The following is a 6742-nucleotide window of genomic DNA, read 5'->3' as shown; positions in this document are numbered from 1 at the left end:
CCAAATTATAGCAGACGGTTGGAAGAAGCATTCTTCATATTACAGGAGATAGAAAGAGCATTTGGATTCTCTGTAACTCCATCTCTTCTGGGTCCTCAACACAAACATACAACAAACCATTCTCAGGCTTCGTTCAAATTATAACTTATAGCTGGGATTAAGAAAAAATAACTGGCCAGCCATGGGAGTGTGACTCCTGGCCAAACCGCCTTGTAAGTATGTGTGGATGTATGCATACATAGGTGTATGCAAACACATGTATGCATATGTATACATATGCGTGTATGGATATTTTGATTTTTAAAGTTACACTGGTGGCTAGAACTGGGGTATGTAGGAAACAGTGTATAGAATTACCTGTTCATTCTCCTTCAGGAGGCTAGGTAATCTGATGAAATTCCGCATTGGTTGTAGATGCCCTAAGAGGGGTATTTAGAGAAGTTTGTTGAGATGGGGTGGGTAAGAAAACAAATCACCTTGATCTCCCCTTCTTTAAGGGACAAGAGGACCCAGCTCTAAAATCTGTGCTTTTCAGATCATCTCTGTATTCTAAAGTCACAAGATAATCCATCATTTCATCCTCTATCTGTCCTGCCTCAGCTGACTCCCACTACCCAAGAATATATTGTCTGAACCTTTCACTCTTTATCTTAGTAGCATAAGAAAAAATGGGCTTAGATTGCTTCCTACCTGGGTTTGGTTTTGAGTATCTGTTTGGATTAGGTTTGACTGTAAGTCTAAGAAGCATAAGAAACAATAACTTAAAAAAAGAAAGAAATTTGTTTCTCATATACAGCTATCTCTTAGAATCCATAAAGATTGGTTCTAAGAGTCCCTACAGACACCAAAACCTATGGATGCTCAAATCCCTTATATAAAATGGTGTTGTATTTGCATATAACCTATGCACATCCTCCCGTATACTTTAAATCATCTCTAAATTACTTATAATACCTAACACAATGTAAATGCTACGTAAGTAGTTGTATTGTTTAGGGAATGATGACAAGAAAAAAAGTCTGTACATGTTCAATACAGATGCTTTTTTTCCCCAAATATTTTCAATCTGCAGTTAGTTGAATCCATGAATGCAGGACTCATGGACACGGAGGGCCAGTTGTATACGTAAGTCAAAACATAGATAGTCCAGAGCTGGAATAGCAGTTTGGCTTCCAGGAGTCCTCAGGAGTCCAAGCTTATTCTACCTTGTTGTTTCACCATGTGTGATCTCCATTCACAAGATCAACTCATGGCCTAATATAGTTACTCTGTCTCCAGTCATCACATCTGCATTCCAGCAAGGAAAACAGAAGTGACATAGAAGAAAAGGACACATGCCAGTTGTCTTTTAAGGAAGGTGTCTAAAAGACGGTATATGACACCTTTTATTTCACTAGTCAGAACACATTTAGCTGCAACGGAGATTGAGAAGTGTAGGCTTTATTCCAAGTAATAATGTGCCAGCTAGAAATGGAGGGTATTATTTCAGAGGAGAATAGATTATGATGAATGATTAGCAGCCTCAGCCACACCTTGAAACAGGGTACCTTTGATCTGTATTAGGAATTCCTAGTAACATGCTCCTGTTACCAACACCTGACCTATCAACCTCACGCAATGCCTCAGTTTTCACCATTAGTCAACCCAGCACTCCAACCAGAATGGTTTCTATGCATTCACACATGAACATGCCTTGTAACCTTTCTTCCATACTTGCACCCACTCTGGCTCTTTTGTTTAGAATGCCCTCCCTCCTGCTCTCTAGCTATGAAAACTCTACCCACCTTTGAAGGCTTAGTTCAAGCTCCACCTTCTTGGACAAGCCTCTTCTTCCCTTCCCTTCCCTTGTCCCAGTAACCTCCCTCTTTTCTGAACTCCCATGGCACACATTATCTATACTAGTAATCTGACACTTGGCATATACATATATGTATGTATAAACTTTATATATATATAAAGTTTATATGTATGCTTTTCATCTTCAACTAGATCTTAAGTTACTTGCAGACAGGAAAGATATTACTTCTTTGTACCTTTCACAGTTCCTGGGCATGCATGTGCTCCTAAGACTTGTATATACCTTGCCCCTTAGAAATCAGGGTTGATGGAATAAGCATAAGACCAAGAGCCAGGAGAAATGAATCAGAATCTCAGCTCTGACCCTAACTAGTTCTATAACCTTGGGCAAGGAACTTAACTTCTCTGAGCTTCAGGTTTCTCATCCATGAAATAAAGGAATACCTGCCTACCCTAATCCAGAGGGTTGTCATAAGGAACACACACACACCCTTTGTACAATGCTAAACACCACAAACATTGTAAGTATGTAGCTTCTGTCAGGGTTTTTTTTTATTTTCACTGCCAGCAACAGAAACCAACAACTCGGGCTAACTTGAGCAAAAGGGGGTCTTTATTGGAATAGCAGAGCAGATTGCTCACAGAATTAAAGAGTGTCTGGAGACTAGTCTTGGAAACAGATGGGCTGCAGGGCAGCTCTGGGGTCCGGGCAGCAGGAAGTGTTTGACCAGCTCATCAGGTGCATCTCCAGAAATGAACTAGCTCTAATCAAGTTTCCAAGTTTGTACCACTCCATCAGACTCACGTCCTGGGACAGAGTGGTTGGCCGAGCTTTGCTTATGTGCCCCTGGGTTACAGCAGTGCAGGTCGCCTTGGTTTGCAGTCCCACAAGGACTACGCACGATGGAGGAAGGTTAAGTCCCCAAAGGAAATCGAGGTGATGTTATTAGAACTAAGGTGAATGGATGCTGGGTAGCCAGAAAGCAGCAAATGCCCACTACAAGGCTTAATAAACATGTGTTGATTGAGTGACAATGGCCCATTCCTTTGATTCTGAAGACATCTTGCACTAAAAGATACTATAAGCTACTTCTTTCAGCCTTATCAGTGAACACCTTGGAGAGCATGAGTTTATTAGCTTCTTTCTACGCATGGCAGTTGGAACAGGACCTTACAGGTAGGAGAAACAGAATTACTATTGGATGGAGGTGGGGCGCCAGGAGAGAGAAATAAACTCTCGGCTCTGGCACCACTTGCCTGAGAAATCTTTTTTGACCTCCCTGACTAGGTCGAGCCTCCCTACAGTCTGCTCTCTTACAGCTCTAGTCTTTTCCTTTGTGGCACTTAGTATGGTGTAAGTTACATTTATCAGGGTTTTTGGTTAATGGCTATTTCTCCCACAAGTTGTCATCTCTGTGAGGGCAGGGCCAAGGTCTTTCTGCTCACCCTGTATTTCTATTACCAGTCCCAGAACCTGGCATATTCTAGGTGTTTAATAAATACTTATTGGATGAATGAAATGAGTGAATAAATAAAGGAATAAGGTGCTAAAAGGGCCAAATAAATCGATCAGCTGCAGAGCTAGCTGGGGTAGGTCCTTCCCACCACAAGTCAGGGGCAGGCTCTACCTTTTCCTTCCCAGGCACATGGGGTGGCGGGAGGGAGGCTAAAAGTAGCACCAAGTTAGCTAATGCACCATCCACTAGGGGCTGGGCCACCCTGGCCTCTTTTCCAGAATCTTCTCTTGGAGGGGAGAAGGCCCATCAGGTAGTGGCAGCAGTAATCCACAGCTGCTGGGGTAGGAGGTGAGTTATTTGCACCGTCCTTGCTGTGGGCACCCATCCACACAGGAGCATTGTCTACGTGGATGTTATGTGCCCCAAGAGGCCAATCTTCTTGTGCCTCCTGAGACAAAATGCTAAAAAGCTCTTCAATTTGTACTGCACTTCACAGTCTACAAAGCTTTTTCCTAATTATTTCCTTTGATGCTTGCAACAGTCAACCTATAAAACAGGCACATGACATTAGCCCCATTTTGTAGATGAAGAAATGAAGGCTCGGAGTCTTGCTTAAGGTCATACATCTAGGGAACTTCAAGCCCAGGTAATCTCCAATTCTCCATACCATCCATGTGTAGAGGGACTATCTTTTAGCATAAAAAATATCAAAGCCTTCTTTTGAGCCTGAAGATAGCTCTCACCTTCTTGCCACTGAACATAATGCTGCAACATGGTAAACAAAGGGATTCAGGAAAACAATGTATTAATTTGGCTCTGATTCAGTTGTAATTCTTGATGGCACAGATTTATTCTAGTTAAATCACATTAGCGTTCATTCCAGTTTGTATTGATTTAGGGGGAGAAAGAAAGAGACTGAGAGAGATAGACAGTCAAACTTTGATTTCATTTGCAGTTAAGGTAAAAATTTATTTTGTCTTTGCGTTTGGAATTGACAAAGCAACTTCATTCTCCTCCCGTTTTTGATTCACGTCGGGTTAACTCAAGTTTCTCCGAGGCAGTGAAGGCTCAGCTTACGGACCCAGTTTCTCCCCTCCGATCCCAGCCCTAACTCGTCTTCCTCCCTGATGCAGGTCATGAAAAGTGGGTGACAATGGCTGGTGGGAGAAATCTCCTGTGACCTGACCGCTCCTCCCTGGAGTCAAAGTTCTGAATGTGTCTTCATAATTGGAATTTTATCTGCATGTTTTAAAACAAAACAAAGCACAAATCACACACCCCCACCCCCACCATTCTGGTCCAGGCTATATATGGTCCGCCCTGCGATTTAAGGATGTTATGGTGAGAACTGATGGAGAGCCCCCAGCTCAGGTGAATGAGGGTGCATTCTTTTCCCTCCCATAAGCCCTCCGTCCATGACCAAACCCCAGGAGCAGGTCTGGCCCACAGCACAGCAGCCAACACACCTCTGCCCCCTGCCACACGCCCAGTGCGGGGCGGAGTGCCTCACACACATTGTCTCCTGTCCTCACAACCCTCTGAGGTAACGACAAGCACCATCCCTGCACTATACATGAGCAATCAGCTCCCCGGAGTGCAGGAACTTTCCCGAGGCCACGCAGCTGGTAAGTAGGGGAGCTGGGTCTGCAATCTAGATGTAGCCACTTCCAGCTGGAAGGGAAAAGAAGAACGGAGACAGCCAATCCCCAGCGGAAGCCTGGAAGCCACCAGCACAGCCTTCGATTTGCATGGAAGAGAAGTGTCCTCTAACCTAAACTCCCTTCCAGGTCTTTTATGTTTACTTGAGTAAAACCCAGAAATTTCTATGTGTTTGGGCTATTATAAAATTTGGGGAGTTATTTGTTGCAGCAGGTAGCATTCGCCTGTACTCCAAATGGGCAGGCTTCTTCAAGAAGGCCAAGTACGCTGATTCTGAAGGATGAGTAGTTGCCAGCTAGGCAGACATACAGGGTGAAGGTCCTGTGCCTAGGAGCTCTTTGGAAGCCGGAGTTGGGAACCGAGGCCAGCCCGGTGAAAGCTAGTCTGAGATAAGGCTTCCTTGGTGGGCTCCTCCTGTCTGCTTGGCATTATACATCTCCCTCCTTCCAGGCCCTCAGCAAGAGGCAGAGCCAGCTTCTAGCATGGGGTGGGGAAGCCAGAGCTGGGTGTTGCAGGGTTCAAATAATTGCAGGTGGAGGAGAAGACAGACAAAACATGATGCCACCCTTTGAGTATGTCTCCTGGTCTTACATGCATACTGTCTCTGTCTTCTTTCTCCATGGTCGTAATTGCCCATCCATATATCGCATTAATATTGCTGAGAACTTTGGGAGAGTGTGTCAGGGAGCAAATGTCTACTGCTTTGCTCTCCCTCCTGGACAGGCATCTGCCTCCAGCCCTGCGTGAGGAATCTCTCTCCTGCCCCATGGCTCTGCTCTGATTTCCAGGCAAACATTCACGCAATGTGTATTACAAACTGCTCTGCCATGAGTGAACCTGATGGAAGGGTCCCAGTGCCCCCTTCCATGAGGGTTTTTGTAAAGACTGAGGTCTTCATCCATTTTGGCCAGAGGTGGGAGACACTTTTCTCTGGGTGTTTTGCTGTAGTTACTCCTTTCGTTCATGTCAAGCTCCGCCACACACTCACCCTATGGCTTTGTGGACAAAACCCCCAGGCTCCCTTCGGTCCCTGCCCACCATCCCACCCCTGAATAAACAACAGCTGATTTGTAAGAGGTTTTTAATTGCATCTTGGTCTGCCATTAAGGAGTGGAAGAAGGATCTCTGTTTGTTTTCACTCACATGGGGTCTGCCACATTCTCCAACTGGTCTTTACCACAGAAATCTGCGGAGCCCACAACATCTGCATAATTTTCACTCACCAGACTTGTTTGGGTTTCCTGGTGGTTTGCATAAATTATAAACAAGAGCACAAAAATCACATAACACAGACTCTACCATAAGAGGGTGTGCTCCCTCTGGTCCTGCAGAGAGCGATGGGGACATGTTGCTACGTTCAAGTCTCTGATGGCATCCCCAGGAGTGAGGCCAGCCTGTCACGGCCCCTCTCAGAGGCCTCCTAGCACAGAAGGATCCCATCCTAGCACCACAACTGGGGACCAGCGTGTGGAGCTGTCCCCATGTACAATGGCTTGCTGGGTCCTCTGTGCTGCGGGTCAGAAAAGTGAGCCGGAAGGAAGAGTCCTGGGTTTCCACCCAGACTTTCTGCCTCAGTGAGCTCCAAGAGGCTCTTTAGAAACAGACCCTCGAAAACAGGGGTCCTGACTTTTTCTGTAAAGAGCCAGACGATACAGATAGCAAATATTTTAGGCTTTCTGGGCCACATACAGCCTGTCATATATTCTTCTTTTTTTAATGACCTTTAAATATGTAAAGACCATTCTTAGCTGGCAAGCCATAAAAATATAGGCCTGCAGGCAGCAGTTGGCCCACTCCTGCTCTAGAACACCCCCATGCCCTCTTTCGTG

The sequence above is a fragment of the Propithecus coquereli genome, unplaced genomic scaffold (genome assembly GCF_000956105.1).
Source record: "Propithecus coquereli isolate 6110/MARCELLA unplaced genomic scaffold, Pcoq_1.0 Scaffold140, whole genome shotgun sequence".
Lineage (NCBI taxonomy): Eukaryota > Metazoa > Chordata > Mammalia > Primates > Indriidae > Propithecus > Propithecus coquereli.
The sequence above is the reverse complement of the archived record's forward strand: the minus strand, read 5'-3'. Positions refer to the sequence as shown.